Source organism: Leucopleurus acutus (genome assembly GCF_964270905.1).
Source record: "Leucopleurus acutus genome assembly, chromosome: 9".
In the NCBI taxonomy this organism is placed as follows: Eukaryota; Metazoa; Chordata; class Mammalia; order Artiodactyla; family Delphinidae; genus Leucopleurus; species Leucopleurus acutus.
The window spans coordinates 6,875,970-6,899,850 of record NC_139144.1 but is presented as its reverse complement, the minus strand read 5'-3'; positions in this window follow the sequence as shown (position 1 = coordinate 6,899,850).

Here is a 23,881-nt window from a genome sequence, read left to right as displayed (position 1 = left end):
TGATCTGTCCATTGGTGTAAGTGAGGTGTTAAAGTCCTCCACTATTATTGTGTTACTGTCGATTTCCCCTTTTATGGCTGTTAGCATTTGCCTTATGTATTGAGGTGCTCCTACTTTGGGTGCATAGGTATTTATATTTGTTATATCTTCTTGGATTGATCCCTTGACCATATGTAGTGTCCTTCCTTGTCTCTTGTAATAGTCTTTATTTTAAAGTCTATTTTGTCTGATATGTATTGCTACTCCAGCTTTCTTTTGATTTCCATTTGCATGGAATATATTTTTCCATTCCCTCACTTTCAGTCTGTATGTGTCCCTAGGTCTGAAGTGGGTCTCTTGTAGACAGCATATATATGAGTCTTGTTTTGTATCCATTCAACCAGTCTGCGTCATTTGGTTGGAGCATTTAATCCATTTACATTTAAGGTAATTATCGATATGTATGTTCCTGTTACCATTTTCTTAATAATTTTGGGTTTGTTTTTGTAGGTCTTTTTTTCTCTTGTGTTTCCCACCTAGAGAAGTTCCTTTAACATTTGTTGTAAAGCTGTTTTGGTGGTGCTGAATTATCTTAGCTTTTGCTTGTCTGTAAAGCTTTTGATTTCTCCATCGAATCTGAATAAGATCCTTGCTGAGTGGAGTAATTTGGATTGAAGGTTTTTCCCTTTCATCACTTCAAATATGTTCTGCCACTCTCTCTGGTCTGCAGAGCTTCTGCTTAAAAATCAGCTGATAACTATATGGGGAGTCCCTTGTATGTTTTTTGTTGCTTTTCCCTTGCTGCTTTTAATACTTTTTCTTTGAATTTAATTTTGGTTAGTTTGATTAATATGTATCTCGGCATGTTTCTCCTTGGTTTTATCCTGTATGGGACTTTCAGTGCTTCCTGGACTTGGGTGGCTATTTCTTTTCCCATGTTAGGGAAATTTTTTACTATAATCTCTTCAAATATTTTCTCAGACACTTTCTCCTTCTCTTCTTCTTCTGGGATGCCTATAATTCGAATGTTGGTGCATTTGATGTTGTCCCAGAAGTCTCTGAGACTGTCCTCATTACTTTTCATCCTTTTTTTCTTTATTCTGCTCCTCAACAGTTATTTCCACCATTCTATCTTCCAGTTTACCTATTCGTTCTTCTGCCTCAATTATTCTGCTATTGTTTCCTTCTAGTGTATGTTTCATTTCAGTTATTGTGTTGTTCATCACTGTTTGTTTTTCTTTAGTTCTTCTAGGTCTTTGCTAAACATTTATTTTCTTGATCCGTGCCTCCATTCTATTTCCAAGATTTTGGACCATCGTTACTAACATTACTCTGAATTCTTTTTCAGGAGGATTGCCTATTTCCTCTTCATTTATTTGGTCTTATAGGTTTTTACCTTGCTCCTTCATCTGTAACATATTTCTCTGTCATCTCATTTTTGTGGATGGGTGGGGTTGTATTCCTGTCTCCCTGGTTGTTTGGCCTGAGGCGTCCAGCACTAGAGTTTGCAGGCAGTCGGGTGAAGCTGGGTCTTGGTGCCAAGATGAGGACCTCCAGGAAAGCTCACACTGATTAGTATTGCCTGGGACCTGAAGTTCTCTGTTCATCTATCGGCTTGGGCTCGGCATTACCATCACTGGGGCTCAGGCCCGACCACCAGCCTGGGAACCAAGACCCCACAAGCTGTGTGGCATGGCAAAACAAAACAAAGAAACCAAAACTAAAACCAAAACAACAAAACAAAACAAACGGACAACAAACAAAAGAGAGCAGAACAATAACAAAGGATAAAAAATAAAATAAAATTAGGAAAATAAAAAATATATTAGAAAAAATTAAAATGAAACAGCAGCCACAAAACAAAACACAACAGCAAAATAAATAGATTGAAAATAAATAAATTAATTAATTAAAACATAAAAATTACCCTGTGCCTCTGCTATCAGTGTCCTTGCCCCCACAGTGAGCCACATCCAACCCCCACCACCCCCAGGAAGGCCTCCAAGAGTTCTAGGTAGGTTTCAGCCCCACCTCTGCATGTGTTCCTCTCACCAGCATCTGCTTCTGAAGCTGGCCCAGATCACAGGTGCCCGTGCAGGCTGGCTGGGGCACAGGCTTCCATGGGTGTGTCTGCAGGAGCCAGTGCAGCCAGAGGAGGTTTTGGAGGGGGCAGCGCTCAGCCCGCCTGGGCCCATGCAGCCAGGGGAGAGTGGGATGGATTGGGAGATTGGGACTGACATATATACACTACTATGTATGAAGTGGATGGCTGGGGAGGGCCTGCTGTATAGCACAGGGGGAAAAAAAGAAGGTACAATCTGTTTGCAGGACATATATTAAGTTAACCTTAAAAATACATTCCAATATACATTAGGTGCAGACAAATACTGATTGATTCCACTTACACAAGCTACGTAGAATAGTCAAATTCATAGTCAGAAAGTACATTGGTAGATGCCAGGGGACCAGGGTGTGGGGGGATGGTGAGGGGGAATGGAGAGTTAGTGTTTAAAGGGGATAGGGTTCCAGTTTAGGAAGGTGTAAACTTCAGGAGAGGGATGATAGTGAGAGTCACACAACAACATGAATGTACTTAGTGCCACTGAACTGTACAGTTAAATATGGTTAAAATAGTATGTTTTATATTCTGTGATTTACTTACCACAATAAAAAACAAATTTTAAAAACTGTTGTATACCTGAAACTAACAGAATACTGTAAATCAAGTGTACTCCAATAAAAAAGAGAAAGATACAAAAAGAAAAAAAGAAAATTATATATATGATAGTATTTTATCCTGTATGTTACATTTATTGTAAATCAACTATACTCCAATAAAAAAAAAAACATAAAAAAGAGAATTATGTATATGATAGTATTTTATCAGCCTTAGTGAAAAGGAGATCCTGATATTTGCAACACATGGATGAACCTGGTGGAAATTATGCTCAGTGAAATAGAAAGAAAGAAAAACACTGTATGATCTCATTTATTTATGGAAGGTCAAAGGTCAAATTCATAGCTAGAATGTTACTTACCAGGGACTGGTTTGGGAAGGCAGCAGAATGGGGAGATGTTTGTCAAAGGTACAAAGTTGCAGTTATGTAGTATGTATATCTTCCAGAAATCTAAGGTACAGCATGGTGATTATGGATAATAGTATTGTGTTTTATGCTAGAAATTTGCTAAGGGTATAGATCTCAGGTGCTCTCTCTACAAAAAAGAAAGGGTAAATATGTGAGGAAATGGATATGTTAATTAGCTTGACTGTAGTAATTATTTCACTTTGTATATGTATATCAAGACATCATGATGTAAAGTGTATATATATATATATATATATATATATATATATATACAATTTTCATTTAAAAGAAAAAAAATTTTTTTTAATTAAAATTCAAACCCTATATGGCCTCTAAGACCAAGCGCTCTGCTATTACTCCTTTGCTCTCACCCACTGCTGTGTTCTCAGTTGGTTACATGACTCCTTGCCATTGTTGAGACATCTGAAAAAGGACACAGCCCAGAAATGCTGAACCCGCTTTTCCCTCTACCAGGACTCCTCTTCCTAAAGAGAGACATCTGGCTTGACCCTTCCTTTCATTTATGTCTCTACCAGATCTAAGTATCAGAGAGAACTTTCTTGAATACAGTTTCCAAAATAAATACAGTTTCCTGACATATGACATATTTGTTTTATCTGATTTTATACACAATGTAAGTTCCACAAGAGCAGAACCTTAGCCATTTACTTCACTCATATACTAGCTTTAGATGAATAAGTGAATAAGTGAATGATCAAATAAAAAGATAGCTTAAAACATGACTGTTCCCTAGGATACAACCTGTTGGCTTTATTGGCATGGCTCTCTGCAATCATGCAGGACTCTGGCCTCAGAAATGCTTACCTTTGGTTGAATACTCTGTTGTTATCATCTTAAAATTCCTTAAACAACAAGGTCCTACTGTATAGCACAGGAAACTATGTTCAGTATTCTGTGATAAACCATAATGGAAAAGAATACGAAAAAGAATATGTATAATTTTGTCACTTTGCTGTACAGCAGAAATTAAACACAACACTGTAAATAAATTATACTCCAATAAAATTTTTAAAATCCTAAATATTTTTGCATGAGGGTCCCACAGTTTTATTTTTAAAATTATATAGCTGGTCTTGCCTCCTGGACTGCCATGATCAGTACACTTGATGCTATCTCATTACATTCATTAGGGAGATTTGACCAGCTATTTCATGCTTCCTTTGTATTCTTAGCCAGTGTGTATTTAGTTGTTTTGAATTCACTCTCTTCACCTTAATACAGAAGATCTGTGTTGTAAGGACGGGCAGTGCCAGCTCTATCAGTGACTGAGTCCCCAGTCCCAGGGAACATTGGGCCCCGAGGTAGAATGAACAGAGCTGATTTGCTTTATAAAACCTTAAGAAAGTGTTCTGATATCATGATACTATTTCCTCCAAATTGTTCATTGTAAACTTTTTGAAACTTCCATCATATTTCATCCTCTTCCCATCAACATAAAGTCAACAACTCAGAATGATTTAAATTGGCTGCCCATAAAAGGTTGTTTGCACTTAAGTATGGTAGCCATGATCCTATGGACCTTGAATATATCAGTGTAATTTTTAACAACTACATTGATTGAATTGAAGTGCATTTTAGTTTTTTTATTCTAGATCTGTTGCAACCATGGGAAAACCCAAAAACATAAATGCCAAGAAGTCTGCCTCTGACAAACAAGCTTTATTACAGATACAAATGGCCCCTATTATAAGAATAAATTAAGATTTCAATGAAATAATTTTACATGAAAATAAAAGGAAGGAGAATAGAAGACAAGGCGGCAGAAGCAGATTCTGCAATTTAAGACTTTTCCCTGGTGACTTCTTGCATTTCTTTTTCCATAACTAACTTAATATTTTTGCTCATGTTTATCTCTTTTTTAAAAAAATATTTATTGGCTGCATCCGGTCTTAGTTGCAGCACATGGGATCTTTCATTGCGGTGCATGGGCTCTTTGTTGCGGTGCACAGGTTTCTCTCTAGTTGTGGCATGCAGGCTCCAGAGTGTGTGGGCTCTGTAGTTGTGACATGCAGGCTCAGTAGTTGCAGTCCACAGGCTTAGCTGCCCCATGGCATATAAGATCTTAGTTCTCTGACCAGGGATCGAACTGGCATTCCCTGCATTTCAAGACAGATTCTTAACCATTGGACCACCAGAGAAGTCCCTCATGTTTATCTCTCAACTTTTGGGTTTATTCTTCTCTGATATTTAAGTTTTCTATCTCTACTGGGCTCCGATTAGACAAATCATATTTTGTTAGCTGTGATAACATCTGTGTTTTCACATTTTCCTACATGCCATTTAGGAAAATCTGGTATGTAATTTATGTCTTCTAACTTCTTTGCATAAATTTTTTTCAGTGTCTTTGTTTTGAAATTTATTTCTCATTTATTTCTTATTTTTGCATTTATTTGGTTAATAACCACTTTCACTTATTAAAATTATTTTAGCTACTGCTTTGATTATTTTGTTTATTTTTCCCAAGAACCAGATATATTTTATACTTAAAAAAATATATAACATACACACTAGCACATACATATCATATATATACAACTTTATTTTAATGAGGTGAATTCACATATTCATATATGAGTGGCACTAAATACTTTCACAATGCTGTGCAACCATCATGCTTATCTTATTCCAAACCATTTTTATCACCACAGAATAAAATCCTGTATCCACTATTCCCCATTCCTTCCTCTCTGAAATACCTGTAAATCATCAATCTACTTTCTGTTTCAGCAAATTTTTCTATTCTATATATTTCATATAAATGAAGTCATACAACATGTGACCTTTTGTGTTGGCCTTTTTTACTCAGCAGTGTTTTCAAGGTTCATTTATGCTGTGTCAGTACCTTTTATGGCTGAATAATATTCCATGTAATGGACACACAACAATTTGTATATCCATTAATCCCTCGATGGATATCTGAGTTGTTTCTACATTTTGGCTATTGTAAATAGTGCTGCTGTAAATATTCATGAATAAGTATTTGTTTTAACATCTCTTTTCAATTATTTTGGTTATATATGTAAGTGCAGAATTCTTAGGTCACATGGTTATTCCATGTTTAATTTTTGAGGGAGGGCCAAACTGTTTTCCACAGTGGCTGAACTATTTTACATTCCCACTAGCAATATACATGGGTTTCAATTTCTCCATATTCTCACCAACACATGTTGTTTTCTAGGTTTTTCATTTGCTCATTTGTTTTTAGTATGGACAACTTAGTGGCTGCGATGTGGTATCTCACTGCGGTTTGGTTCGCATTTCCCTGATACTAATGGTGTTGAGCATCTTTTCATGTGCTTGTTGACCGTTTGTATATCTTCTTTGGAGGAAAGTCTATTCAAATCCTTTTTCTGTTTTTAAATAGGGGTTTTTATCTTTCTGTTGTTGAATTACAATTTGAGATCTAGACTTCCTCTTCTCCTTTGTCTTCCCATGCCTTCTCACAGGGTGAACACATATTCCTGAGGTCTTGTCTCAGGCTCTCTCTCTCTCTCTCTCTCCATCTCTCTCCCAGCTTACTGACATCTACATCAAGGCCATGTAAAATAGACCTGAAGGAATAGCATACCCCTACTTCAGTGCTTGCCACTAGTTTGAGTTCAGATTTTTCAACGAACTTTTTCTTCTGTCATTAACACCCTTCTTGGATGACACCTTACCACTTAGGTTTCCAGAAGGAGTCAGGCTTTCCAACCTATAGCTTCTTGACCTCTGAACTTTCTATCTCCTTCCATCTTGACTTGGGAAGCCATCCATTTTAGTCTAAACAGTTTTTTCTTATATTCCCTGCTGAAGAAACCCAATAATAGTCAAAACACACTAACCATCTGGATCTTTCCAACCGCTTCACTGAAAGCCATAAGACTATCAGGTGTATGGTTAACCTGTCATGTTATTTTAGGCAACATTGAACCAAATATGCCTTCACTTCACACCATGAGTCTTGGGGTTCCAAATTAGGATAACAGTTAACCTCAATGACCAGTGCCCGTTTGCTAAGACAATGTTTCAAACACACCACAAAGAATTATTTTGCAATTTAGCTATGGTATCAAATGAACCCCCAGATCCAATGGTGTACAAAGGAGGTGAAGGTAGGTGCAATGTGAGTGGTTATATTAGATTCCTATTGCTGTCCTAACAAATTATCACAGACGTGGCCATTTAAAACAGGACAAACTTTTTAGTTTACTGTTCTAGAGATCAGAAGAACAAAATGTGTCTCAGTGAGCTAAAATCAGCGTCTCAGCAGGGTTGTGTTCCTTCTCAAGGCTCCATGGGAAAGTCGGTTTTCTTGTTTTTTCTGGCTTTGAGAGGCTGCCAACATTTTTTGGCTTGTGTCCTCTTTCCCTCTTCAAAGTCCACAATGGCTAATTGGATAATCTTACAATGAATCACTCTGACATACTCTACTCTTTCACTGTAAAACTCTTGTTATTACACTGGGCCCAGTTAGATAATTCAGGATAATCTCTTTATCTCAAGGTCATCTAAACCTTTATTCTCCATTGTCATATAACCTAACATATTCACAGGTTTCGAGGGTTGGAATGTGGACATCATTTGAAAGGGTTCTAACACAAATGGTAAAACACAAAATAAGTCTCTAACTCACTTAACTGCCAAGGAAGATATTCCTGGTCAGTGGTTGTTCTTCCACTTGGGGATTCAGGGTACCAGGAGTCCATCATTTTTTGACACCCTTATTATCAGTGTGCAGTTTCCAATTTTTCTGTTCATGGCACAGAAGTAAGAAGAGTACTGAGACTAAGAGGTTACTGGAAGTAAAACGGGCTGTTTCTGGGCAGATTCATTGATTAGAACTCAGTCACATAAATGCAATTAACAAACTCCTATAGGGGCTTGGATATTAATCTCAATCTTTACCCTAAGAGAACAGCACAAATTTAAGTGAGCAACAGGTTAGACTGTGTCACACCAGGGACAGTATTTTTGTGGGCAGCTAGAAGCCACCAGGAGAGCACAACATAATGCAAAATATTACTTTAATAAAATCAATGCTTCTTAAGATATCGCCATTTTAATTTTACATTGCAATGCAATGGGAGAAGGTCATGCAGATATTTTATTTTAACCCTACAAAGGCTCAAAGCTTTCTTCATGACAAAGTCCTTGGGAGAATTTTTGGATATAAAGATGAGTTAATTTCCCTTTCATTGAACCCTGTTTTTTTTCTTGAGTAAGCTCACTATTTCAGCTTTGATATGAAGCCAATCAGTCACATGATATCTAGTGGCTATTTTTAAATTAAAAAAATCATTTTAATATCTATCTTCAAGTTATGAAAAATGTGAGAAACAAACTGCATTTTGAAAATAGTCATTTGGAAATGTTTTCATTGTTTGTGATTTTGTTGCCAAAAATGACATGTGAAACCACAAAATTTCTGATATTTTCACACTAAGTAAATTGGAAACATAATTTTCTAACTTGTTGAAAATGCTCCTGATTAAAAATATAATAAAATAATTTTATTAACATTTTTAAACATTTTTTTAAAATAAACCATTTTGATTAGTTTGCAATGAAGTAAAATCAACCTCATAATAATGTACTACTAAATTTTATTAAAAGTTTGCATAGTTGATGAATGAGATTTAAAATGTCTTTGGAAGTGCCAGATTTTCTTTCTGGAGTTAGGAACCAGTAAAGAGAAAGATATGCAACAGTTTGCCAAAACAAATATAATGTGCACCTTAAAATTTAAATTTGGTAGCAATTCCATCATGCATGCCTTTCATTTATAGCTGCATAACTTAGTGAAGTTTCTTTTTCTGATGACAGCCACTAATTTTAATCAGTGGAAAAAAGAAAACTTAGAACCAAACCTTTAATTTGCTGCCTCACAGAGTGTTAAAGAAAGATATTAAAATATAATGAGGTATGTTCAATCATGCTGTGTTAGGATGTAATAATAATAATGATAATAAGAGAAATAAAGGATCATGTACAATTAGTAAGTATAATAGATTTAAAAGCATATTGAATATTGTTCACTTCACTATTTTTTGAAAATGTTTTTTTGTTTTATTTCTACAAGTCACATAATAAATTACCATTTTGTGCATGAATATTTTTAAATTAATTACTAAACAAGCTATATAAATTTTAAGTTGTATGAGTAAATAAACAAGATTTTTATCAAAACAGATTCTCCAATAAAATGTCCTGAGTTCGTGGGTCCACTCTCCTCCATGAGTTCCCCGCACCTGTCTCTCCCTCCCCATGTATCTTTGGTTTCAGGATTCTCTCATTCTGAAAGCTTATAGTCTTCAAGCGCACTATGACTGAGACCTTATTTCAACCTGTTCTTCTGTCATGGCACCCTTCCTTTCTTCTCTAAAGATTAAATACTTCTTACTTTTAAAAGAAAGTCACAGCTTAACCTCCCCCCTCCCCATATCCTCAAGTCCATGCTCTAGTAAATCTGTGTCTTTATTCCCGTCCTACCCTTAGGCTCTTCATGACATTTTTTTATTTTCTTAGATTCCATATATATGTGACAAAGTGAGAGAGTGACATGGACATATATGCACTACCAAACGTAGGGTGGATATCTAGTGGGAAGCAGCCACATGGCACAGGGAGATCAGCTTGGTGCTTTGTGACCACCTAAAGGGGTGGGATAGTGAGGGTGGGAGGGAGGGAGACACAAGAGGGAAGAGATATGGGAACATATGTATATGTATAACTGAGTCACTTTGTTATAAAGCAGAAAATAACACACCATTGTAAAGCAATTATACTCCAATGAAGATGTTAAAAAAAAAAAAAGGTCAGTGTGGGTGACCTTGCACACCCCCATATACCTTCATTCTATCCTGGAGAGTTTTCATCTCCACAACCATTCCATTCATACCTCAGGCTGTGAGTCCTTGCATGACAGTGAGCAGCTGAGTTGTCTTTAAACACCTTAACCTATCCCAGCCTGTGGCTCTTAGAAAGTCACTCAGAATGTATTTAAATGAATGGGGGAAAATAAAAATAACAAAAGCCAAAAATCCCACTTATTGACTTCCTGCTGTAATCCAGGAACTGGATTATATGATTTACATATCCACTCATCAGTTTAATCCTCAATCTATCCTGATGAGGAAAGATCTGAGAAGTTAAATAACTGCCCTATGATTAAAGGGTTAGTAAGAGTCAGAGAGAGCAAACAAAGCCATGTCAAGTTTCCTCCTTGTGTTTTATGCCACTCTACCGGTGCTTCATTCTAATGTTTGGTGATGTCATATTTAATTGAAAACTGAGATAAAGCATCTAGTTTCTGCACTTTTACAAATACCTTGGTCTACTGTAAAAATATAGAAGACATGTGAGATCTTAGTTCCCCAACCAGGCATGGAACCCACGCTCCCTGCATTGGAAGCACAGAGTCTTAACCATTGGACCACCAGGGAAGTCCTTAGAAGGCATTTATGCTTAAAAAATAGATTATAGTTTTATCATCCAGTTTCAAACACATAAAAGATATGTTTTTAAAAATATATATTCAGTATTTTTGAGTTGTTTCTTTTTGGTAGACTTATCTTAACTAATAAGCAACTCTAGCAGGGGAACACTTCCAATTCAAACTGTAGTGGGATCATCTCTTTCCCTCTTCTGGAAATGTTCTGACAATATCATCTCCTCATCTGAGAGTCTCCTTCTCATAGGCTGAAAGTTGCCCCTGTCCAGGTCTTCTGATTGTAGGTAGCCTAAGAAATGGCATCTATTTTCCAAATGATAATCCTTCAGGGAATATTTCTAAAAGCAACATGCCCACCATTCTATGGAGTAAGACATGTTGGACATCTTGCCATTAATCAGTTAATTAGAACTAGCAGCACCGTTTCTCCTCCCCATCTCCCCTGAGGTGCAAAAGCAAAGCTGCACAGTCTCTGTTCCCAGGGGTCCTTGTTGGGTTTTTACCAGCCAAGGAGGCAAGCCACAGCATCCTGTGCTTTCATACTTTTCTCTCCCACCTAGAGAGCATGTAAGGGAGGTGACTCTCAGTGTGGTTACAGATTCTATCCTACACTCAAAAACTAAGGCAACAACATATAACCTTTACCACTTAAATAATAATAACTGATTCATCAACTTAATTGCCTAGTAATTTATTGAAGTTTTATTACATATTAAGTTCTATGCCAGGAACTAGGAATTAACAGATGAATAAGACATAGTCCCTCCTTTCAAAAGTGTACAGACGAGGGCTTCCTTGGTGGCACAGTGGTTGGGAGTCTGCCTGCTGATGCAGGGGACATGGGTTCGTGCCCTGGTCCGGGAAGATCCTACATGCAACGGAACGGCTGGGCCCGTGAGCCACGGCCACTAAGCCTGTGCGTCCAGAGCCTGTGCTCCACAATGGGAGAGTCCACAACAGTGAGAGGTCCGCGTACTGCAAAAAAAAAAAAAGTGTACAGAAGAATAGAAAACTAGACAAGTAGGCAATGCCTTATTAAAATGTGGTTACAGGGTTTCCCTGGTAGCACAGTTGTTAGGAATCTGCTTGCCAATTCATGGTTTGAGCCCTGGTCCAGGAAGATCCCACATGCCACAGAGCAACTAAGCCCGTGTGCCACAGCTACTGACCCTGCGTGCTGCAACTACTGAAACCCACGTGCCTAGAGCCCATGCTTTGCAACAAGAGAAGCCACCACATTGAGAAGCCCATGCACCATAACAAAGAGTAGCCCACGCTCACTGCAACTAGAGAAAGGTGGTGCAACAGCAAAGACCCAACACAGCCAAAAATAAAATCAATCAATCAATAAATTTATGTTTTAAAAAAAGTGTGGTTACAATCACAGAAGTGCTGGGAGGTTGTGAAGAGGGAGATCGCTACAAACTGCAAAATTAGGGAAGAGTTTACAGACACTGAAGATGAGAAGTGCACAGTAAAGGTAAAGGAAAGGAAATCCCATCAAAATTCAGAGGCTGAAAGAACATGGCATGTTTAGAAACACCCTATTTGCTCCAATACAGAAGCTGCAGAAAATGCACGATAGGTGTCTAGCAGGAGGTAAGGTCGGAGAAATAGGGAGAGATATAATCAGAAAGAGAATGGATGTCATTCTTTAAAATGTTGACTGCTTCCCTCTGGGCAAGCAGCATCACTGTAGAATGCAAAGAATTGGGATCATGCAATTACCTTCACATTTAGAAGGATAGCTTTTGAGAGTGGAGGCAGAGGTGAATTGCCACAGTCCAGCTAGACAATTTTTCAGACCTGAATCAACAAAGCAGAAGTGAGGATAGAGAGGGAGGAGGCAGACAGGAAGAACCTTGAGAGGACCTAATAGTTTCTTGGTTATGTTATTGAACCTGGACTCGGGTCTGCTCTCCTGATGTGCAGTAAAGCCAATCTACTGCCACTGGGTTTTGAAGGAAAGTATAGCATGCATTGCAGGTGCCAAGCAGGGAGAACGGGCAGCTCATGCTCAAAGACACAAACTCCCTAATGGCTTTCAGGGAAGGGATTTTAAAAGCAATGTGAGGGAGAGGGCTTCAGGGCGTGTGATCAGCTCATGCTCATTTCTTGGATTGGCTGGCATCAAGGTGAAGTTTCGAGCATCATCAGCCTCCTGGCTCCAACTGGTCTGTGGTCTACATGCTTGGACTCAGCAGTTTTCATCTGATGGGAGTCTGGTTTCTGTAAAAACAACTTAAGACTGTGTATCAGACACTGTTATCTATGTCCTTCAGGGAGGAACTAAAGTTCTGTGACTCAGCTATATGGCTCATCTATTGTTTACATTGTTACCAGTTCCATTGGCCCAACTGCTATTCTTTGTTTCTACATGTTGACATTCTTCTAATCATTGACCCTTGAGCCAGGCTTTCTGAGACTCAGGGGAGGCATAAGGGACTAAAGCAAAGTCGTTTACTTCAAGAGTGGTTAAGAATCTGCCTGCCAATGCAGGGGACACGAATTCCATACCTGGTCTGGGAAGATCCCACAGGATAGAGGGGCTCATATACTCAAGAGAGTTCCCCAAGTGTCCTTCTGGGTTTCAATCCCCCGTTTTCTTGGTTACTTCTTAGTCCTGAGGGGAACAGGATAGGACAAGAAAGGGGGAAATTGTTTTGGATAGAGAGGTTAATCATAAACTCAGTAGGGAAACTTGGTTTCAGTTATAGAAAAGAAAACTTTATATAATAAAAAAGGTCTAAAAAATAATGCATAGGATTCCTGCTTGATTGAAGGTGTTGGATTGATTCACCAATGATGAAAAAGGATGAAAATTTTGGGATGGAGTGGGCATGCTGGGGAAAATGATGTTGAGTACAGATTTGGCCATGGGAAATTTGAGGTGCTCATGGAGCCTCCAGGTAGAGATTTGTAATTGAAGTTTGCTATATGGGACTGAGCCTCAGAAAAGAGATCTGAACTAGACATACATGGGTTACTAACTGGTGGTTGTAATTGCTAAACTGTCTTCAAGAATGGTGACTTGTTATACTTAGGTTTTCATGTCACTTTAACACAACTGACTATGCATGTTTTGGAGGGCCCTTCAGTGTTCTTCCATCCCATCAATCACTTGTGGCAGTCAGGCCGCTCAACCCAAGGCTACTGCTCTCTCTTCCCCAAAGTCCCTTCTCTCACATGGATCAGTCTGGTAAACACATCTGCCTGATTCTTTCAATTACCTCTTTTCTCCTGCTTTCCTGGCTCAATGGGACAGCCCCCAGCTGTCAGGAACAAATCCATAGCCTATCTTATTTCCTTGTCTTTTTAGAAAAGTCTCCTGGCACCTCTCAGAAATTGTGACTAGTGAAGTAAAGGAAAAGGTTTCTTTTAAGACTCTGCCTTTTGAGTTTATCATTTTTGATTGTATTTTCCACTGCTTACAAGGCGTGGACCATGCAGAGGGTGGAAGAGTCAAGGAGGTACACATCAGTCTTGACAATGCCTGCAACAACGGTGGTCTATTTCCACAGAGAGCCAGACTTTAATTTCACTTAACTTGGGCCCAATTACCCCTACAGAGGAGAGTAGCCAACTTGAAAAGTTATCCCAGGAGCAGACAGGTTTCATTCAGACTGTCATGGTGGAGCTTCCTACACAGAGGCAAGCAGCCCTCATCATTAACGTCTTTCAGACAAGCAGGTTACCCCATGTGACTCATGAACGGATGAGGATTAATCACCTCTGCCTTACACTTGGTCTTTGGACCACTCCAACACAAAATAACCACTTAGTCTGCTCTTTAGCTCATCAATAATTAACATTCCTTTCAAGTTATGTATATAGAAAAAACAATGATTACATACAAATCAAAGCAGAACTGTGCCCTTCAGTGTGATTCTGATTACAGATTCCTCCTTGGGAGAGCAAGGCAGAAGGACAGGACATGAGTTGACTGTTAATATTAAAAGTAACATATGTACAGTTCAAACTTCAGTCTAAGGAAGCTGAAAACCAAAAGCCAAATTTTAAAAATTAATTTGAAACATACATAAGTGTTTCAGTTGAAATTATGTTTTTCACTCTGCAAAATGCTTAGCCACAAATTCCTTAATAAGTAAATATTCCAAAAATGCGTTTATGGGACTTCCCTGGTGGCTCAGTGGTTAAGAATCTGACTGCCAATGCAGGGAACACGGGTTCCATACCTGGTCTGGGAAGATCCCACATGCCATGGAGCAACTAAGCCTGTGTGCCACAACTACTGAGCCTACACTCTAGAGCCCGTGAGCCACAACTACTGAAGGCTGAGCACCACAATGAAGACCCAACACATCCAAAAATAGATAAATTAATTAATTAAAAATACATTTATTTGTACTAGAAATTTGAAAATCTCACAGAAAGAGGGACAAAGATTTTTGATTGACCCAACTACCCATCCGGTCCATTCTTCCTCTCCACACACAGGCCCAAAGATTACCCTTGATCATTATATATTTGAATATATCTCATGCTGGGAAATTTGTCACTGGTAAGATCAGTACACCTTTGATGCTTTCGGCTATTAGAGATAACTTCTTTCTATGTAGTTTCAATCAGTACATGTACACTCCATATACTAGTCATTTCTGTTACTTCATAAACACAGAATATTTTTTTGAAATTCAAATATGGTATTATACACATTAAACTTTTTAATAAACTTAGGAATATAAAGGTGTTTCTTTTCCATGAATTCTATCACATTTTGTCATGTTCTTTTAAGACACACAGGATTTTTACCTGTAAGAGTAACATCCAGAAGATATTCAATTATTATTGGAAAGTCTAGAAAATCATAGAAGTATATTAGATATAAATAATAATGCATAGAAAAGTAAACAAACAAAAAAAATTTGACTCTGAGTTAGAGAAAGTAAAGTGTTACATATATGAGAGAGGAAAACCTCTCTCATTTATGTGGCAAGTAAGTTAGTAATTACTTCTTCATGATGATGTGAAGAAAAAGGAAAGACTCTGAAAGTTTGTTTCCACAAGATGAAGCTAGATAAGAGGATGTCACTTAAGGTAATACCATTTAATATTCTGCTTAATATGCACCCATTATTTTAAAGTGATTTGCATACATTAACTCATTTAATCTTCAGAGTGAGCCCATAAGGCAGGTATTGTTATTACACCCTTTTACAGATAAGGAAAATGAGATACATGGATGTTAATAATTTGTCCAAGGTTATACAGCAGATGAATGACAAAGTAGGTCTTCAGCCTTGACATTTCCCCTTAAAAGTCCATGCTCTTAATTACTACGAGTCAATGAGACTGACTCACTGAGTCAGGAGCAGTTGCCGTCTCCTGATCATTAGGAAAGATGCTATCAAAGAAGTGGGTTGGATTGTGCTCTTGAAGTCTAAACACAGCAGTGTTAAAGGATCCTGGACAAAAATCCCTGCAAGATTAGAACAGGAGGAGTTCATAATTCAGGTAAAGGCATCATTTACTGTCCAAAACAGGGAATTTTTGAGAGTGAATAGGGCAAACTGAAAATTAATTTAGAACAAAAGAACAAAGAACTTTTCACAGCAAATCAGTATAAATGAATATAAAACCTTTTCCTATAATTCATATATTATGGAGCAAGACACTATCAAATAAATTAAAATTTTAGATGTCAAGAATAATTAGGATTAGGGAGTAGATGTCTTTCTCTTGGATGTGTTTCTTCTTTTCTCGGTCATTTATACTCTGTAAAACAGTAACATTTACCTTACATCAGCTCATGCATTAGAAAAAGGGAATATCAACATTGAAATAGAGTAGGCTGGCATAAACCCAGAACTGTTCTTGCCATGACAAAGACAGCTGATTTTTCTATAAAGCAGATTTTTAGATGATTTTAAACACTACCATGGCTGTATTCTTGAGTCATTTATCCTCTCACAATTTACCCTGTTGTTTTGAACATCCATCTATCTATTCATTCACATCCAATTTAAGATTTTTCTTCCACTGGAGTCCCAGGAATTCTGCTTTGCCAAGCACAGTTTTCACCATTATAAGGGAAGATTTCCTACACATTTCCCCAGCAATAATCATTAAATAATAGGAATAGGAATATTGTTAGTCATCTGGTTGTCCCTTTTAAGTCATTCATCATATTTAACACAATAAAAAACAACTTCAAGACAAGTTTCTGTGGATTTGAGGATGATTCATAAAAATGAACAATTAAGAGAATTTTAGAATGATCAGGGTACATGTCAAATGTTAAGAAGAAAATACATTGTTCTCTCATATTTTCCTTTCCAAGTCTCTCAAATTGATTCTGGATTGATCATTAGGTGTTTCTTTTGGTTTTGGGTCCTCACTAGTTTTGGTTCATTTTATTCAAGATAATACATTTTACAATCCCAACAGGGACACTGCATGCTTTTGAAGGAGAAGGATGAAGTCCACGTGACCTGGAATCCAAAGGAAGAAAAGGTAAATGGGGGAGGCCCACAACCAGACAGCAATGCTGCCTTTTTCTGCTTAGCATATGCAGAGGGTGTATATATATATATATATATATATATATATATATATATATATATATATATATATATATATATATATATATATATATATATATATATATATATATTGCATTTGTATCTCCTTTATTCTAAATCAAGAATCCTGGTTCTTAAAAACACAGAATTAGAATAAGAACATCTCATAATTATTACAAAAGTCTCAGAATAACAACAATACCATCATCAATTAAGATTACTGAAAACAGGTAAATTTTTAAATCTCTATATTCTTTTCCCTCCCCCAATTTTTCTTTCTGTATTTGTGTATCAGATCATACAACAATATATAAGGGGGAGCTTCAAGGTGGCAGAAGAGTAAGACGTGAAGATCACCTTCCTCCCCACAGATACATCAGAAATACATCTACATGTGGAACAACTCCTACAGAACACCTACTGAATGATGGCAGAAGACCTCGGACCTCCCAAAAGGCAAGAAACTCCCCACGTGCCTGGGTAGGGCAAAAGAAAAAAGAAAAAACAGAAACAAAGAATAGGGACGGGACTTGCACCAGTGGGAGGGAGCCATGAAGGAGGAAAGGTTTCCACGCACTAGAAGCCCCTTTGCGGGCAGAGACTGCAGGTGGTGGAGTGGGGGAAGCTTCGGAGCCAGGGAGGAGAGTGCAACAACATGGGTGTGGAGGGCAAAGTGGAGAGATACCCACACAGAGGTTCGGTGCCAACTAGCACTCACCAGCCCGAGAGGCTTGTCTGCGGACCCACAGGGGCAGGTGGGGCTGGGAGCTGAGGCTTGGGCTTCGGTCAGAGCGCAGGGAGAGGACTGGGGTTGGCTTGAACACAGCCTGCAGGGAGTCAATGTACCACGGCTAGCTGGGAGGGAGTCCGGGGAAAAGTCTGGACCTGCCGAAGACGCAAGAGACTTTTTCTTCCCTCCTTGTTTCCTGGTGCGCGAGGAGAGGAGATTAAGAGTGCTGCTTAAAGGAGCTCCAGAGACGGGCGCGAGCCACAGCTAACAGCGCAGACCACAGACACCGGCATGAGACGATAAGGCCACTGCTGCCGCCACCAAGAAGCCTGAGTGTGAGCACAGGTCACTATCCACACCTCCCTTCCAGGAATCCTGTTCAGCCCGCCACTGCCAGGGGCCCGGGATCCAGGGAAAACTTCCCCGGGAGAACACACAGCGTGCCTCAGGCTGGTGCTACGTCCCGCCGGCCTCTGCCACCCCAGGCTCGCCCCGTACCCCTCCCTCCCCCCAGACTGAGTGAGCCAGAGCCCCCGAATCAGCTGCTTCTTTAACCCCGTCCTGTCTGAGCGAAGAATAGATGCCCTCTGGCAACCTACACGCAGAGGCAGGTCCAAATCCAAAGCTGAACCCAGGGAGCTGTGTGAACAAAGAAGAGAAAGGGACATTTCTCCCATCAGCCTCAGGAGCAGTGGATTAAATCTCCACAATCAATTTGATGTACGCTGCATCTGTGGAATACCTGAATAGACAACCAACCATCCCAAATTGAGGAGGTGGACTTTGGGAGCAAGTATATATATATATTTCCCCTTTTTCTCTTTTTGTGAGTGTGTATGTTTCTGTGTGTGACTTTGTCTGTTTAGCTTTGCTTTTACCATTTGTCTTAGGGTTCTGTCTGTCTGTTTTTATTGTTTCTTTGTTTTTTTTACTTAAAAAAACACTTTTTGTTAATAATCATTTTTTATTTTAATAATTTAATTTTATTTTACTTAATTTAATTTAATTTAATTTTATCTTCTTCTTTCTTTCTTTTTTCTCCCTTTTATTCAGAGCCAAGTGGAGGACAGGCTCTTGGTGCTCCATCCAGGTGTCAGGGCTGTGCCGCTGAAGTGGGAGAGCCAAGTTCAGGAAACTGGTCCACAAGAGACCTCTGAGTTCCACATAATATCAAATGGCAAAAATCTCCCAGAGATATCCACCTCAATGCCAAGACCCAGCTCCATTTAATGACCAGCAAGCTACAGTGCTGGAAACCCTATGCCAAACAACTAGCAAGACAGGAACACAAACCCATTCATAGCACAGAGGCTGCCTAAAATCATAATAAGGCAAAAGACACCCAAAAACACACTATCAGACGTGGACCTGCCCAACAGAAAGATAAGATCCAGCCTCATCCACCAGAACACAGGTACTAGTCCCCTCCACCAAGAAGCCTACACAACCCACTAAACCAACCTTAGCCACTGGGGGCAGACACGAAAAACAACGGGAACTAAGAACCTGCAGCATGCAAAAAGGAGACTACAAACACAGTAAGTTAAGTAAAATGGGAAGACAGAGAAACACCCAGCAGATGAAGGAGCAAGGCAAAAAACCACCAGACCTAGAAAATGAAGAGGAAATAGGCATCTACCTGAGAAAGAGTTCAGAATAATGATAGGAAAGATGATCCAAAATATTGGAAATAGAATGGAGGAAATAAAAGAAACATTTAACAAAGACATAGAAGAACTAAAGAGCAAACAAACAGAGATGAACAACACAATAAATGAAATTTAAAATTCTTTGGAAGGGATCAATAGCAGAAAAAGTGAGGCAGAAGAACGGATTAGTGACCTGGAAGATAAAATAGTGGAAATAATTACTGCAGAGCAGAATACAGAAGAAAGAATGGAAAGAATTGAGGACAGTCTCAGAGATCCCTGGGACAGCATTAAATGAACCAACATTCGAATTATAGGGGTCCCAGAGGAAAAAGAGAAAAAGAAAAGGACTGAAAAAATATTTGAAGACATTACACTTGAAAACTTCCCTAATATGGGAAAGGAAATAGTTAATCAAGTCCAGGAAGTACAGAGAGTCCCATACAGGAAAAATCCAAGTAGAAACACACCAAGACACATATTAGTCAAACTATCAAAAATTAAATACAAAGAACAAATATTAAAAGCAGCAAGGGAAAAACAACGAGTAACGCATAAGGGAATCCCCATAAGGTTAACAGCTTAACTTTCAGCAGAAACTCTGCAAGCCAGAAGGAAGAGGCTGGGCATGTTGAAAGTGATGAAAGAGAAAAATCTACAACCAAGATTACTCTACCCAGCAAGGATCTCATTCAGATTTGACAGAGAATTGAAAAGTTTTACAGACAAGCAAAAGCTAAGAGAATTCAGCACCACCAAACCAGCTTTACAACAAATGCTAAAGGAACTTCTCTAGGCAGGAAAAACAAGAGAAGGAAAAGACCTACAATAATAAACCCAAAATAATTAAGAAAATGACAATAGGAACATATATATCGATAATTACCTTAAATGTAAATGAACTAAATACTCCAACTAAAAGATATAGACTGGCTGAATGTATACAAAAACAAGACCAATATATATGCTGTCTACAAGAGACCCACTTCAGACCTATAGACACATACAGACTGAAAGTGAGGGGATGCAAAAAGATATTCCATGCAAATGGAAATCAAAAGAAAGCTGGAGTAGCAATTCTCATATCAGACAAAATAGACTTTAAAACAAAGACTATTACAAGAACAAAGAAGGACACTACATAATGACCAAGGGATTGATCCAAGAAGAAGATATAACAATTGTAAATATTTATGAACCCAACATAGGAGCACCTCAATATATAAGGAAATTACTAAAGGCCATAAAAGGGGAAATTGACACTAACACAATCATAGTAGGGGACTTTAACACCCCACTTTCACCAATGGACAGATCATCCAAAATGAAAATAAATAAGGAAACACAACAGCTTTAAATGATATATTAAACAAGATGAACTTAATTGATATTTATAGCACATTCCCTACAAAAACAATAGCATACACATTCTTCTCAAGTGCTCATGGAACATTCTCCAGAATAGATCATGTCTTGGGTCACAAATCAAGCCTTGGTAAATTTAAGAAAATTGAAATCATATCAAGTGTCTTTTCCAACAACAATGCTATGAGACTACATATCAATTTCAGGGGAAAATCTGTAAAAAATACAAACACATGGAGGCTAAACAAGACACTACTTAATATCCAAGAGATCACAGGAGAAATCAAAGAGGAAGTCAAAAAGTACCAAGAAACAAATGATAATGAAAACACAACGACCCTAAACCTATGGGAGGCAGCAAAAGCAGGTCTAAGAGAGAACTTTATAGGTATACAAGCCTACCTTAAGAAACAAAAACATCTCAAATAAACAACCTAAAGTTAAATCTAAAGCACTTAGAGAAAGAAGAACAAAAAAGCCCCAAAGTTAGCAGAAGGAAAGAAATCATAAAGATCAGATCAGAAATAAATGAAAAAGAAATGAAGGAAATGATAGCAAAGATCAATAAATAAAGGCTAGTTCTTTCAGAAGATAAATAAAATTGATAAACCATTAGCCAGACTTACCAAGAAAAAAAAGGGAGAAGACTCAAATCAATGGAATTAGAAATGAAAAAGGAGAAGCAAAAACTGACAATGCAGAAACACAAAGGATAATGAGAGATTACTACAAGCAACTATATGCCAATAAAATGGACAACCTGGAAAGAACGAACAAATACTTAAAAATGCACAACCTTCCAAGACTGAATCAGGAAGAAATAGAAAATATGAAGAGACCAATCATAAGCACTGAAATTGAAACTGTGGTTAAAAATCTTCCAACAAACAAAAGCACAGGACCAGATGGCTTCACAGGCGAATTCTATCAAACATTTAGAGAAGAGCTAACACTTATCCTTCTCAAACTCTCCCAAAATATAGCAGAGGGAGGAACACTCCCAAACTCATTCTATGTGGCCACCATCACTCTGATACCAAAACCAGAAAATGACGTCACAAAGAAAGAAATCTACAGGCCAACATCACTGATGAACATAGATGCAAAAATCCTCAACAAAATACTAGCAAACAGAATCCAAAAGCACATTAAAAGAATCATACATTTTGATCAAGTGAGGTTTATCCCAGGAAGGCAAGAATTCTTCAGTATACGCAAATCAATCACTGTGATACACCATATTAACAAATTGAAGGAGAAAAACCATATGATCATCTCAATAGATGCAGAGAAAGCTTCTGACAAAATTCAACACCCATTTATGATAAAAACCCTCCAGAAAGTAGGCATAGAGGGAACTTTCCTCAACATAATAAAGGCCATATATGACAAACCCACAGCCAACATCATCCTCAATGGTGAAAAACTGAAACCATTTCCACTAAGGTCAGGAACAAGACAAGGTTGCCCACTCTCACCAATATTATTCAATATAGTTTTGGAAGTGTTAGCCACAGCAATCAGATGAGAAAAAGAAATAAAAGGAATCCAAATTGGAAGAGAAGAAGTAAAGCTGTCACTATTTGCAGATAACATGATACTAAACATAGAGGATCCTAAAGATGCTACCAAAAAACTACTAGAGCTAATCAATTGCACTTGGTAAAGTAGCAAGATACAAAATTAATGCATAGAACTCTCTTGCATTCCTCTACACTAATGATGAAAACTCTGAAAGTGAAATTAAGAAAACACTCCTATTTACTATTGCAGCAAAAAGAATAAAATATCTAGGAATAAACCTACCTAAGGAGACAAAAGACCTTTACGCAGAAAATTATAAGACACTGATGAAAGAAACTGAAGATGATACAAATAGATGGAGAAATATACCATGTTCTTGTATTGGAAGAATCAACATTGTGAAAGTTACTCTACTATCCAAAACGATATACAGATTCAATGCAATCCTTGTCAAAATACAATGGCATTTTTCACAGAACTAGAACAAAAATTTTCACAATTTGTATGGGACCACAAAAGACCCCGAACAGCCAAAGCAATCTTGAGAAAGAAAAACAAAGCTGGAGAAATCAGGCTCCCTGACTTCAGACAATACTACAAAGCTACAGTAATCAAGACAGAATGGTACTGACACAAAAACAAAAATATAGATCAATGGAACAGGATAGAAAGCCCAGAGATAAACCCACGCACATATGGTCACCTTATCTTTGATAAAGGAGGAAAGAATATACAGTGGAAAAAAATAGTCTCCAACAAGTGGTGCTTGGAAAACTGGACAGGTACATGTAAAAGAATGAAATTAGAACACTCCCTAACACCATCCACAAAAATAAACTCAAAATGGATTAAACACCTAAATGTAAGGCCAGACACCATCAAACTCTTAGAGGAAATCATAGGAAGAACACGCTATGACATAAATCAGTGGAAGATCCTTTTGACCCACCTCCTAGAGAAATGGAAATAAAAATAAACAAATGGGACCTAATGAAACTTAAAAGCTTTTTCACAGCAAAGGAAACCATAAATAAGACGAAAAGACAACCCTCAGAATGGGAGAAAATATTTTCAAATGAAGCAACTGACAAAGGATTAATCTCCAAATCATACAAGCAACACATGCAGCTTCATAGCAAAAAAACAAACAGCCCAATCCAAAAATGGGCCAAAGAACTAAATAGACATTTCTCCAAAGAAGATATACAGATTGCCAACAAACACATGAAAGAATGCTCAACATAATTAATCATTAGAGCAATGAAAATCAAAACTACAATGAGATATCATCTCACACCAGTCAGAATGGCCATCATCATAAAATCTAGAAACAATAAATGCTGGAGAGGGTGTGTAGAAAAGGGAACACTCTTGCCCTGTTGGTGGGAATATAACTTGATACAGCCACTATGGAGAACAGTATGGAGGTTCCTTAAAAAACGAAAAATAGAACTACCATATGACCCAGCAATCCCACTACTGGGAATATACCCATAGAAAACCATAATTCAAAAAGAGTCATGTACCATAATGTTCATTGCAGCTCTATTTAC